Raw genomic sequence first — 15,610 nt, forward strand, 5'->3', positions numbered from 1 at the left:
CATTAGAAAGTCATTCTGAAGCAGGGTTTTGAAAATCAAACAGAAAAAGAGAAAAGGGTTTTCCATGGCTCATTCAAATGATAAATCTAGAGGCTTGCAGCATACCTCTAAAGATCACCTTCTAAATTATATAATTTCACTAAATAGCTAGACGTGTTCTGCCCGATGTAGCCATTTCACCAAGCTCTGTTTCCTTCATCTTGTCCATGACACCATCTTGATCAACTACTTCATTTTGCTGGAATCAAAACGCTCTCTCAAGTTTCTCTGACCTCCCAATGCAGGGAACTATCTAAGGGACAAACTGGTTTGCCATTTGCTCTTAGGAAATTCATGCAGACTCTCATCATGTGCCACTGACTTTTTTTCCTAAGTGCTAACACACCTACTTGTTTAATATGCTGTTTCAGGATTTTGCAACTAATTGACATCAGATTTAGCAATCTGTAACTTGCCTGTTTATAGAAGATGAAATCAGGTTGGGAATCAATACCTCTTTTTGAAAATGTTTTAAGGAGATGACAGTGTTTGAGATTCACTTTCATGCTAAGGGAATTGAGAAGAGAAAGGACTGCCTAAGACAAAGGTTGAGGATAGCTAGGGCAAGATAAATGGAAGGAAAGAACAGAACGTTGGCCTGGAGAAATGGAGTGTTATTTAAGAAGTTTGCATTCAATTCCTGAAGGGGAGTAATCCAGGTCAACCTGGGTGAAGTCCTTAGAAGTCGTAGATAATGTCTTGGCTCTGACATCTGGTGAAGGGCTCTCTTAGAGCTGGAGATAAAAGCCAGACTTACTGCGGAAAAACTTGGAAGCCACTTTTAAATAAAACAAAGAAAATTCTTTTCTATGATATCACACCATCTCTGCCAAACCCCAGTTTGCCAATGCTTGTCACAATGTTTACAATTAAGAATTCAAATACATAAAAGTCTTTGATTCCACTGCGGTTCAGGAGGCTGCCAAGAATCTCGAAAACCTCCTTCAAGGACAAGGGGAAAGAAATCAAATTGGTTACAGATAAAGAATCACAGCTCAACCCAGACAATAGAGACTAGTGGGTTAAAGAAATTGCATTAAGTGGGTCAGTGTAGGCTTATCTGACAGCCAAGCCATGGACTGCTTTTTTGTCTTTCCTTAATTGTAAAAGTTTACTTTGTTTTGTTTTATTTGATCCCCTTAGTGCCTACATTAATTTTCCAATCTTAAAATCAAAATACGATTTAATACTATTTTATCAAAGTCAAAAACAGTGCCTGACCAAGGATGAGGGATGGCCAAGAAAGAGTCTTCCTTTGATCATCTTTTGGTTAAATCTCATTTCAAAAAAAAAGTTATGCTTGAACAAAGTATTTGATGAGTGGAAAATCCAATATTCTCTAAGTAGTTTTTGCTGGGGAAGCTGTAGATAGACCCTAGAAATCCTGAAATTGCCAAAATTAAAACAATGTGGTTAAATTTCTTCTCCATTAATGTTAGGAACAACTTATTATGCTAAAACTAGCTAGCCCTGAAAACAAATATTTTTTTTTTAGAAAAGGCAACTACTGCAATTATAACAATATGTTAACTCTTGCCATTTAGAAATATCATTGAAATACTGTTTCCATTTCAACAGAAAAAAAAAAAAAAAGCAAAATTTTAATCAGAATTACTTATGAAACAGAGACCAAAGAATATAATTATGTAAGTGGGTACCCCACGGGTGCGTATCATCCTATAGCTTTGTATGCTCTGAACAGTCAACCATGCTACAAATGCAAGAAATTTTGAAAACTAAGCTATATGAATAGTTTAGATTGAAATTAAATTAAATATATGCAAAGTTAATCTGACATTTAATGAGTCATTGTTATTATGCTATATGGTGATTATGCATAATTGACAATTTACATATTTTCCGGAACTAGTATTTTTTAACAAAATTTTCCCTTAATTTCTCAGTGCCTGCTGTTTGTGTTACTTGATAGTTTTCCTCAGTCCATGGTAGAGTTTAATTCTTATCATTGTACTCCTGTTGTACAAGGTACAACAAGATTCTTGATAGGTCATCTCAAATTTAGGGTCAAGGCACTAGCCTGAGAACCTCTGTGCCCCCTCCACCTGTGCCCCGCCCACCCCATATCACCACAGCAGGCCTTCAAATGCCATTCTGACTATTCTCCATTCGGGACCCTAGAAATCCTGACATCTGAAGAATCAGGAAAGTGAAAATGTAAGTTATAAGGCTGTCTAGGAATTGGTGATATGGCAAGCACATGCTGGAAGCAGTATACAGTGAAGGGGTGGAGACCAGATCTGCCCACCTGGACTGATAAAAAGAGAAGAGGAAGAAGCCACCACGGAGCGAACAGATATAGAATTTAAAGCCTGCACCCTGATACCTTCAGAGAAAACATAAAACTGCTCCTGTTGGGTTTTTCCCCCATCTCCCGATATTTATCCTTAATATTACCAAATGCCTTCAAAAAAATGAATAGCTTATCTCTACATTATTTCACAGACATTTTTCAATCTTTTGCACTGTCTCTACTAGTACTTACCAGAATGCCTCATGTGCTGTAGGAACTCAATGAATAATTACCAAATACATCATTTTTAATCATTTTGAAAGAAACTGCTCAATATTGGGTATATATCACTCAGTAGAATCAGGTCACTGACTCAACTTAACCAATAGCCATAGAGTACTAAACTTGACCCAGAAACCGCCCAGGCACCAAGGGTATAGGAGGGAGAGTGTGTACCTGAGTCCACAGCTCGGTTGTTCACCCAGTGTTGTAGGCACAAAACAGGTAGAAATCAATTTTCTGTCTCACATCTACATTTTGTCTTAAATAACTGTGAATTTGATCTTAATAGCAGCTACCTGCTAGCTCTTAGGGCAGACAGTTACTATGCTACCTCAGTTTTCTCATCTTTAAGAAGAGGAGGTTAACCAGAGGGTAAGGGGGGTGGGGTGTGGGAGATGAGGGTAAGGGGGATCAAATATATGGTGATAGAAGGAGAACTGACTCTGGGTGGTGAACACACAATGGGATTTATAGATAATGTAATACAGAATTGTACACCTGAAATCTATGTAATTTTACTAACAATTGTCACCCCAATAAATTTAAAAAAAAAAGAAAAAGAGGAGCTTAGTCATTTCACTAAATTTCGTCAAGGGAATACTGTGTGCAAAGCTTCATGCAAAACACTTCAGTAACGGAGAAACATAACAGATTGGTGCCCCCTATTTTCTCCAGGGGCTTGAGACCATCCCCAGACAGCCCGGTATCTTTCCTTCTCTAAATAGTCGCCAGGAAGGGTATTTAGGGACATCTCTTAATAAACAATGTTAACGATATAAATAATTCCTCACTTCCTCTTTCTTTTCCTTAAATTCTTTTGGGGGGGGAGGTTTAGCAAGGACACTGATAAAATGCCTCACATTCCCTAGAGTTAGAAAGCTTTTCATATCTAATCTAAATCTGCCTGCTATAGCTTAAATCCATTTCCTCTTATTCCAGTCTCATGAAAGACAGAGCAAAACCATTCATCCTCCTCTATATAATAGTCCTTCATGTATTAAAGATTTCAGTCTTCATTTCTCCAGGTTACATTATGCCAATTACTCTCATTTTACTCATAAATCTTACTTTCCCAATCTTTTAAATTAATTCCATCATACTCCTCTCGGACTCTGAATCAGAAAAGAGTCATGCAGCCCCTTTCAGATTCTAACTGGGTAATGACCCTTCAGGGAGGGAAGTATTTTTAAATCTTAAATGAGAATCTCACATGATCTAAGCTTTAAACATTGTTGGCGATCAGGAGGTGGCTGCAAGCACCTGTGTCATTGGCATAGAAAGCAGGAGAAGTGGGAAAGTACCATTTGGGTAGTATTATTTTATAAAAGAAAAGGCATGTGTCACAGCAAATAAGGAAGAGATGCAAGATTAAAGTCACAATTAAAATAACCAGCTGCTGATTCCTGGCTTCCTAGCAAATTGCTGTCACATGACTATGGTATCTGATCAGAGTAAGCTAGACTGAACTCAAAAAACAACAACAACAAACAACACATTATCATAGTTCAATTGGGCAGTGGGAACTCACTATACACTGTATTGATATTATTTTCCTGGAAAGTCTTCCAGTTTTCGCCTCTTTTCCGACTAAGTTCTGCAAAAGAATTCCTCTTCACCAATATATTCCACAGGAGAAAATAAATAAGACCTCTGAGATTTTTGATTTTTTGGACATCATATGGTATCTAAAGTCAATCAACATATATATGAAATATTAGTTGCCTAAATTCCATGCCTGATGAATGGATACAAGGTGGTATAGTCATACAATGGGACATTATTCAGCCATAAAACGGAATGAAATACTGACTCATGCTACATACCACAGATAAACCTCAGAAACATTATGTTAAATGAAAGAAGCTAGACACAAAAATCTATGTCTGATTCCATTTGTATGAAATGTCCAGAGTAGGCAAATCCATAGAGATGGAAGATAGATTAGTAGTTTCCAGGGGATTTGGTGACAAGGGACAAAAAGTAACTTCTTAATCGGGACAAAATTTCCATTTGAGGTGATGAAAAAGTACTGGAACTAGATGTTGTACTGGTTGCACAACATTGTGAGTATACTTAATGCCACCACATCGTACACTTTAAAATGGTTAATATGGTCAATTTTATGATATATGCATTTTACCATAATAAAGAAAATATTGCTTGTATTCTAAGGGGCTTCATGTATTAATACAAAATTACACAGAGATAGAGCTGGGACATAAGAGGACCTTCTTGCAAGGTGGTAATTAGTCACTTGAATATTTATTAAAAGCAAAACATTGCGTGCAGCACACAGAGAAAGATATGGCCTCTGCCCTGGTACAGCTGTTTGGTGGAGCATCCATTTTTCCATATCTTCTCTCTTGCCAGAGATTCATTTATTCTTCAGAAAAACATAAGAGGAAAAAGTCATAATTGTACTCTATTGATCCACCAAATATACGTACACAGATATATATATAGATATATAGATATATAGATATATAGATATATAGATATATAGATATATAGATATAGATATAGATATAGATAGATATATATATATATATATATATATATATATATATATATATATATATATATTATCGCGCTTGATGTCCTGAATATCATCAAAATGTCTTCCTTTCAACATTTCCTTTATCTTTGGAAAGAAGTCATTAGAGGCCAGATCACGTGAGTAGGGAGGGTGTTCCAATACAGCTATTTGTTTACTGGTTAAAAAACTGTCACAGACAGTGCCATGTCAGTTGGTGCATTGTCGTGATGCAAGAGCCATAAATTGATGGGGAAAAGTTCAGGTCATCTAAGTTTTTCACGCAGCCTTTTCAGTACTTCCAAATAGTAAACCTGGTTAACTGTTTGTCCAGTCAGTACAAATTCATAATGAATAATCCCTCTGATTACAAAAATGGTTAGCAACGTCATTGCAACAAGTTCATAAACTTAATTGTCATGACCTTGTATATATGAAAATAAACAACCAAAATGAAGCAAACAACTGCTTAAATACATCGAAGTTTATCTTGGGTCCTAAAAAAGTTTATCCCAGGTCCTAAATAACAACCTTATCAGATGCAATGGACAGAAGAAGGGATAGTGTATAGTGTATCTGTGTATGATGTCACCGATAGGGATCCTTCCAATCTTATATGCATTTATCATAACAACTAACACACACAAGATAGTTTGGATTACTGCTCGATAGTACTCACTCCTTCTACCCTTCCCTACCTCTCCATGGGTACAATGTATTCCCAATCCCAATGGATTCAGGGCTTGGCCACATGACTGATATTGGCGAATGGAACCTTAGAGTACAATGGGTGTAGAGGTCTTAAATGTGTTTGCACAGTTAAGTTTGACACTTGTGTTTCTGCTTTCTGCTATAAGAATGTGCTCTGAGCAGACACTGGTATGGAAGCAGTGAAAGAAATAAAGCAGAAAGAACCTAAACCAGCAGCCTGAAGAAGAGTTGCCCAATTGTTCTAGACTAGATCAAACTGTCAAATATAGACCTCTGAGCATGAGAATAATTTCATATTATTGTAAATTATGAAGTTTTAGAGTTTTTAGCAGCATTACTGTGGTAATATTCTGTTTCCCCAAAAATAAGACCTAACCAGACAATCAGCTCTAATGCATCTTTTGGAGCAAAAATTAATATAAGACCCAGTATTATATTATATTACATTACATTACATTATGAAGACCCTGTCTTATAGTAAAATAAGACAAGGTTTTATATTAATTTTTGCTCTATAAGACGCATTAGAGCTGATTGTTCGGCTCTATTTTCGGGGAAACACGATAGCTGATTAACACAACATATACAATGAAATAAACTCACTCAGAATTCTCCCACAAAATATGATTTTTTAAAAATACTTTGTTAAACATCAATAATAAATTAGTTTTATCTCTATATTTCCTTATTCAGTTATAGATTTTGTATTAAGAATTGTCAACTGTGTAAAATGGAAATTTTAATTTTATGATCTAACTTTTATTTATTAGTATAACTGGAAAGATCTGCAAGAATGTATCACTGGGATGTTAAGAAATATAGAAACTAAAATATTTGCTGCATATATGCTGATATAATCAGGTTACATTAAACATCTTGATGAAAGCAAATAAACCACTAATTTGGGCATTTTCTTTTCACAGATTAGCAAAATTAGGTTTTATATAAATGAAAATGTTCTTAAATACCCCATCAAAGCAGTATCTCCTGTGGCATGGCAAAAGGCATGCAATTCAAGTAAATATCCTTCTATATTCTTCCATTTCAGGTATTTCTATTCCTAATTATTACATTTTCAGACCCTAGGCAAGGCTCATAAAGCAATGTCACCTTTATTTGTGTAATTTTCTTTATGATCTTCTAAAAGATTATAGGGAAAGTATTTGGCACATTCAGAAAACCTTATGATGTCATTCTTTTTAAAAAATTTTGTATTAGTTTATTGGGGTGACATTGGTTAGTAAAATTATATAGGTTTCTATAACATCATCTATATACTACATTATGTGCTCACCACCCAAAATCAAAGCTCCTTCCATCACATTTGACCCCCTTTTCCCTCTTTCAGCATTCCCTTCTCCCTTATCCTCCGCTAAAGAGCTGTCTGTGTCTGAGAACTTTTCTTTGTCTTGTTCATTTGTTGCTTTCAGTTTTATATCCCACATATGAGTGAAGTCATATGGTTTTTGACTTTTTCTGTCTGATTTATTTCACTTAGCATGATAATCTCAAGATCCATCCGTGTTGTCACAAATGGCAGTATTTCATCTTTTCTTATGACTGACTAATACTCCGCTGTATATATGTACCACATCTTTACCCAATCATCGATCAAAGGACCCTTCAGTTGTTTCCATGTCTTGGCCACCGTAAATAATGCTACAATGAACACAGGGGTACATGTGCATATATCTTTACAGATAAATGTTTTCATATTTTTGGGGTAGATACTCAGAAGAGGGATTTCTGGGTCATTTGGTAATTCTATTCTTAATTTTTTAAGGAACCTCCATATTCTTTCCATAGTGGTTATACCAATTCACCTTTCTACCAGCAGTGTGTGAGGGTTCTTTTTCTCCACAGCCTGTCCAACACTTGTTATTACTTGTCTTGTTGATAATACTCATACTTGCCTTATTGACAATAGCTATTCTAACAGGTGTGAGGTGATATCTCATTGCAGTTTTGATTTGCATTTCCCTAATAGCTAGAGAAGGTGAGCATTTTTTCATACATCTGTCGACCATTTGTATGTCTTCTTGGTAGAAGTATCTGTGCAGGTCCATTTTTTAATTGGAATGTTTCTTTTTTGTTGAGTTGTATGAGTGTGATGTTTTCTTTTATTAGGTTGGTGCAAAAGTAATTGTGGTTTTTGCAATTATTTTTAACCTTTTAAACTGCAATTAATTTTGCACCAACCTAATAACCTGTGCTTCTCCATTTGTCCAGAAGGAAAATTAAAAATTGAAACACTATACAGTGAATATTAAGATGTTTATAAAAACATTGAATCTCTTAAATGTAATTCAGTTTTAACTATCATAGGACACAAGGTTTCTTTTTCCTAATAATATCCTAGTTCATCAGATAAACATTGTTTACAAACTACGATGAAACATCTAATGAAGGTATTTTTCCTCTCATTGGACACTCTGCCACTCACAGAAGTGCATTTGAGGGGTCCAGTAAAGATGGCAGAGTAGATAAACACTGTGGTTGCCTGCTTGCAGGGAGTTCAGAGTCCCAAATAAGCACACTAAAAGAGGCCAACACCAAGACACATCATAATTAAAATGCCAAAGTTTAAAGACAAGAAAAAGGATCTTAAAAACAGCAAGAGAAAAGCAGTTAGTTACCGACAAGGGGGCTCCCATACGACTATCAGCTGATTTATTAACTGAAACTTTGCAGGCCACAAGGAATTTGTACGAAATAGTCAAAGTGATGAAAAGCAAGGACCTACAACCAAGTTTACTGTACGCAGCAAGTCTCTCATTTAGAATCGAAGAACAGATAAAGAGCTTCCCAGACAAAAAAAGCTAAAGGAGTTCATCACCACCAAACCAGTATTACAAGAACTGTTAAAAGGACTTAAGAAAAAGAAGGGAAAAAAAGATGAAAAATATGAATAGTAAAATGGCAATAACTATTTATCAACAATTACTTCAAATGCAAATGGATTAAAGGCTTCAATCAAAAACTATAGGGTGGATGAATGGATAAGAAAACAACATCCTTACATATGCTGCGTACCAGACACTCACTTGAGATCAAAAGACACACATGGATTAAAAATAAAAGGATGGAAAAATATATTTCATAAAAGTGGAAATGAAAGAAAAAGCTGGGGTAACAATACTTATACCTGACAAAATAGACCGGAAAACAAAAGTTCTAACAAGAGACAAAGAAGGACCCAGTAATTCCACTCTGGGTACTCATCTGTATTTGAAGAAACCCAGAACACTAATTAGAAAAGACATATGTATGCATATGTTCTTTGCAGCATTATTTACAATAGCGAAGATATGGAAGCAACCTAAGTGTCCATCAATAGATGAAAGGACAAAGAAGTGGTACATATGTGCACTGGGATATTACGGCCATAAAAAAAAACAATTCTTGCCACCTGCAACAACATGATGGACCTAGAGGGTATTATGCTAAGCAAAATAAGTTAGACAAAGAAATACCTTATTATTTCACTTATATGTAGAATCTAAAAAACTAAATAAACAAAACAAGAACTCAGACAGAGAACATTTTGATGGTTTCCAGATTGCAGGCGGGTTTGGGGGGATGGATAAAAAGGGGGAAGGGATTAAGAAGTACAAATTGGCAGTTACAAAATAGTCATGGGAATGTAAAGTACAGCATAGGGAATGTAGTCCATAATATTGTAATCCCTATGTATGGTGTCAGATGGGTACTAGATTTATCAGGGTAATCACTTTGCAAGTTATATAAATGTCTAATCACTATGTTGTACACCTGAAACTAATATAATATTGTATGTGAACTATAACTGAAAAATAAAAGTAATTATTTTTAAAAAGTCCATTTGAATAGGAAAAATATACGAAATAATACATAAATAAAAAAATGGAGCAATGTTTATTTAAAAACACAAAAGAAGAAATTTAATCTTTATGATAATTAGAAAAAAAGATAGTTGAGGTTAGATAAGCAATAGAGGGAGGCAAAGAGCTGTGGTATTCTACTTGTTTGAGACAACTAAGAGTTAAACATGACCGTGCAAAGACCAAAACACACTCTTCAATAACCACAAAAGGAATAGCCAGAAACTATTTATTTATTCACTCATTCATTCAATAATCATCAACCATACACTATGTACTTGACTAGAAACTTAAATAAATCAAGGAAGTGGGAGATTACAGGTTGAAGGAACTCTGAGAACCTCATGTACTGACTAGAGCAGAAAAACATCAAGGAATCCTGACTCTGCCCTGGGGGAAACGGTAGTCAAGAAAAACTCCAGAGATAATCTCCAAAGTACATTTACTGCATGTGTCCTTTGACTAAACTACAGTGGAGCCATGGAAACCTTTCCTTGCATAGCCATGCGTTGCAAAGCAGTAGCCTTGGGATCAAGCAGAAAACTTCAAGAAAGCAGGAAAAGAAAGTGTTTAAGAGAAGAGGATACTATCAATTTGACTGTTGTATAAATTGATATGTGAAATCTTTTGCTGTGTAAATTCAGAAATCCAGTGAACTTCTAAATACGTCTAAAAACCTAAAAAGCCATTGATGAATTTCTAATATCCATAAGACCAAGTAAATTTCAAGTCAATATTATTTTAAATATTTAAATAACTTCCAAAACATTTTTAATGCTTTTAATCTCTGTGGTAGGTAGAACTCTAAGATAGCCCCTCAGGATTCCTGGCACCTGGAGCACACATGTCTTCTCCTAGTTATTTAATCAAATAATAATCTAAGTACTACTGTAAAGGGATTCTGAAGATGTAATTAAGGTCCTAAATTGGTTGACCTTAAATTAGGGAGATTATACGGGTGAACTGGACTTAATCATATGAACACTTTAAAAGCAGAGTTTTCTCCCATTGGTCTCAGAAGAGGAAGTTAGAGAGTTTCAAAGTGTGAGATTCAATGAGGTAGAAAGTCCCCATTGCTGGCTGTATTCATTTCTTAACACTGTTTTAATAAATAATGACAAATTTAGTGGTTTAAAGCAATGCAAATATATCCCCTTACAGTTCTGGGGGTTAGAAACCTAAAATGAGCCTTATGGGCTTAAAAGTGTCAGCAGGGCCAGTTCCTTCTGGAGGCTCCAATGGAGAATTTGTACTTGCTCTTCCAGCTTCTAGAGGCAGCAGCATTCATTGGCTCCTGGTTGTGTCACTTCAGTCTCTGCTTCTGTCTTCTCCCTTACTAGGACTCTTGTGATTACATCAGGCCCATCCAGACAATCCAGAAAAATCTCCCATCTCAAGACCCTTAATTTACTCACATCTGCAAAGTCCGTTTTGTCATGTAAGGTAACATATTCACAGGTTTTGAGGATTGGGGCATGGAGCGCTTTCGCAGGGAAGAGAGCATTATTCAGCCTACCACCCCAGCTTTGAAAATGAAAGGATTTACCTGGCATGGAATGTAGGTAGCCTGAAGGACCTAAGAGCAGTCCCCAGCTAAGAGCCAACAAGGAAAAGGCGACCTCAGTCCAACAACTGCAAGCAACTGAATTCTCCCAACAAGAATGTTTTAAAAATATATATATATTTTTTTCAGCATCTCCAGATGAGAAAGAATTCATTCAAGCCAACACCTTGATTTCAGCATTGTGATAATCTGAGCAGAGAACCTAGGCATGCCTGGCCAGACCTCTAACCTACAGTAGTCTGGTAAGCTATTACACAGGTGTGGTTATGAGCCACTAAATCTGCCTGTTACACAGCAACAGAAGACTAATACAACCCAAATATTTTAACCTCAATATGTTTTGAAAATATTTAAAATCAGTTCAGTATTTGGGATGCTATGTACCAAAAGGTTTTGAACGTCATCCTCAAGTCATTAAAAAATATGAGTAACATGGATATGTGCAGGCATCAGTGTCACCTAGTGATTCGTTCTTTTTGTTGATATTAGCATATTTTCATCAACACATACTCTAGTGACTTATAAATGAAAGCTTTTGAAACCATAACACTCAGGTGTCTAGTTAAGAACAAGAGATACAAACAAGGACTTACAAGAAGATGGCACCAAGAGAGCACATATGCATAAGGACCCTCCTTGAAATTTATTAAAATAAATAAAATGAAACTGAGTTAGATACCAAAATCTCATCAATAATGATACTAGGGAACTAGTATTATCACTGTCTATACTACACGTCTATACAATTATATCTATTCTTCCATGTACAATGAAACTTGGATCCAACCATAGAATACGTAGAACTGAAATCCATCTTCATAATCTTGAGCAGAGTGTTTTTGTTTGTTGTTGATGTGTTTGTTTTAATGAGGAAAGATAGCATCCCTTAGGTAGAAAAGGAAAACACCAATGGTCAAGTTGAACCACGGAGAAAGAAAAAGAAAATCCACTTGAGTCATATTTTCATGTCCAAGGAAAAACAAAGAAGCAAGTTTGAAGAAGTTACCATGCACTATGGCATGTTCATTTTGTGTGAACCTAAATAGGATAATACATCATTATAATCTTTAAAACCAATGAATTTAGAAGGCAGTCTCTTTTCCCATATACGACCCCAACCCCTTACCCACACACAAACTTCCAGAGTGAGACGTGTCTCAAGGCAGATAATTCATCAGATCTGGAAAGTGTTTAGAAACAACATACCTGAAGTAAAGTTATTTGCTGCTTGATGGCCTAGCTCATGCATCACTACCACACACACACACACACACACACACACACACACACACACAATTTTACCTTTCACCTAGGTTTTAAGGAAACAATTTAAACAATGCCCGTGTAAACATGATGGAGATCCCATCTACACTTTAACAAATAGCAGATCAAGTGTCCCCATTTGTGACCCTATCCCCAATTATCAGGAATCAAGAAGGTCAGGTCACAGACAATGAGCCTATCCACCACTAGGCCTTCTACCTGGATTATCAGTGATGAAGAGTGGGGTTTGTTCACATGAAGTAACGATAAACTCCCCTAGTATCCCAATTCTACTAAGGTTCAAGGCAGAGCCTCTTCCCCACCTTAAGTCAGGAGCAAACCCCGAACTGTATCTAGGTCAGGGAATGCCTCCCCTGGGGTTTTTAACCCTGTAATATAGAGCCAAGTTGGAGTCCATCCTCTGGCTCAAGATTAATGAATTAGAAAATAAAATGCACTAGAATCAATAACCCCGGAGGTAACTCCTAAATAATATAATAAATAACTTGATACTTACATACTTTAAAATAATTCAGTATGCACCAAATTAAGAATGAGAATGAGGGAAAAACACAAATATGCCATAAATTAAGGGAATTATAAATAAATATTTGTACAATGTTAAGCTAATAAATCTTTAAACCAGGAATAAAATGGACAACTCAAGTCCAAATTAAAAATGTATTACAAAAATCATACCATGGGCCTATGAAGAAGTTGACAGATTATTTAATATAGTCTATGATTATTTTAATCTTATAGAACTACTTCCTTAAATGCCATCAAACCCTAACACTTTCACAAATTAATTGTTCCAAATCCCCAAGCAATAAAATTCTCATGTTATTTAAACTATACTGGAGCACATGATAAAACAGAGAAATGCTTCCCAGATTATTTATAAAATTTGCATATCATTGCCACCATAATCCCATAAAAGCAGCTTTAAATATATATACTTATATATATTATATATAGAGATTTTTATATATAATATATTTCATGTATTTATATATAATATACATTTATATATAAATATATATATTTAAAAAGTTTATACACATCAATATATATTTCACCGGTTTTTGTCATCCCTAGAAGACAGGGATGGATGAAAATTAAGAATTCTATTAATAATATTCACCATGTAGTCATTTAAATAGACAGCAAAAATGCATTTGCTAAAATTTATTTGTTATAAAAATTGGTTTTAAAATCCTTAATTCTTGATGTTTTAAAATTTCAATAAAATACAAATTTATAGTTATTTAATTGCCATAATAGCATATAGAACACAATGGCCAGCATCATGCTTAATGTTGAAACACTAGAAGCATAAGTATTAAAGTAAGAAGCAGGGTGAGAAGATGCCTAATATTACCAACGCTTTACTTTGCTCTGGAAGAATAAAAACACAGCACCATAGTAATTTTAGAAGTATCAAAAAAAAAAAAGAAAAAAAACGGAAGGTAATGTCATTACTGTTTACAGAAATATGATTGGTTTTCCAGAGAGACAAATGTAAGCAACTGAAAAAGTACTAGAAAAAACAGTATTCAGCATTTAGCTGGATCCATAATTAATATACAAAAATCAGCATCTTCCTATTTCATTATGAAACATAGTGGAAAAAACATATATTTATAATTGACACAAAAAATACAAAACACCCCAGGAAAAGTTAATCAGAAGTACAGAGCTCCTATAAGAAAAAGAGTATAAAACTTGACTAAGGGACATAAAAGAAGGCTTTAAAAACTAGTTTCATTTTATTTTTGGATAGAAAGACTCAATAGTTTAGAGGTATGTTTTTCCTCAAGTGACTCTATAAATTCAATGTTATAAAAATCAATATCCTCACTGTACTTTTAAAATTAGGTCCATAATTTAAGCAAAGGAAAGTGGAAGGCCTCTTAAATATTCAAATATATTAAAGCTACAGTAATAAAAACATCCCAGGATCAGCACAGAAATAGACAGCCAGAATTAATGCAACTAAATTGACCCAACTATACTGAAATGTAGTATTTGATAACGATGGTATTTCAAATCAGTGGAGGGGAAAATGAACTATTGACAGAAGTAGGTTGTACAATGAGCCAGCCATTTGGAAAAGGATAGCAATTTGGAAAATAAATTGAATCCATGCTTTATATCTTGTTACAAAATAAATTCCAGAAAGATGAAAAAGTTATATACAAAGCCAGAAAGTAAATTCACAAAGAAACTAAAATAAACAAAGGTAAATATTTGTTACAGACTTAGAATGCATGAGGCATTTCTAAGCATATTATGAAACCTAGATATAATAAAATAAATTATGGATAGATAGGTTCACATAAACATTTGAAAGCTTTGCAAGGCAAAATATAGCATAACAAAATTAAGAAAACAGAAGCTATTGGAGAAAAACAGACAATACACAGAAAAGACAAAAATCTAATATCCCCAATACATATTAATATATATTCATTATAAATTAAAATCAGTATTTAAAAAGACAAATAACCCAATAGGGGAAAAATGTACATGAACAGGCAACTCATAGAAGAAATACCACGGGCCAATAAACTTACAAAAAGAAGCTAAACCTAACAATTAAATAAATTTAACTTAAAACAGGATTAATAATGATTCATACTAGTCAATATTGATGAGTGTCTGGAGAGGTGTGGCTTAATACAATTTTATTTGGCAAAGCAATCAGCATATTGATTGGCAAAATATTTATTGGCAATCTACTAAAATTTTAAAAAGTTCACAATCTTAGATCCCTCAATATCACATGCACTAATCTACAGTACAGAAACAGAAGGAAGAGGAGTGAGAGAATTAGAAGGAAGGCCATTGGGAAGAGGAATAAGAAGAGGAAAAGGAAGGGGAGAAGAAAGATGCATAGAGGGGAGAGGAAGAAGAGAAGGAAAAGGGAAGGAAGCCAAAAGAGAAAGGGGATGAGGAGAGCATCCCATAAAAATTAAGAAACAAACTCTGGAAGAATATTCACAAATTGTTAGTTACAATTCCTCTGGAGGGTGGTGAGATCATAGAGGAATTTCACCTAATTGTAAATATTTGCATAGCATTTAATTTTTTTAAATAACAAGAAT

At 34.7% G+C, this 15,610-nt stretch overlaps 1 long non-coding RNA gene across 2 annotated transcripts in view; it reads right to left on the reverse strand.

Moving 5' to 3' along the window:
* The window catches only part of LOC141570676 (uncharacterized), a 202,951-nt gene that overhangs the window by 103,413 nt on the left and 83,928 nt on the right, over positions 1-15,610 (reverse strand). The window lies entirely within an intron of this gene.

The sequence above is a fragment of the Rhinolophus sinicus genome, chromosome 3, assembly GCF_057876585.1.
Source record: "Rhinolophus sinicus isolate RSI-liver-muscle chromosome 3, RSI-T2T, whole genome shotgun sequence".
Classification (NCBI taxonomy): domain Eukaryota; kingdom Metazoa; phylum Chordata; class Mammalia; order Chiroptera; family Rhinolophidae; genus Rhinolophus; species Rhinolophus sinicus.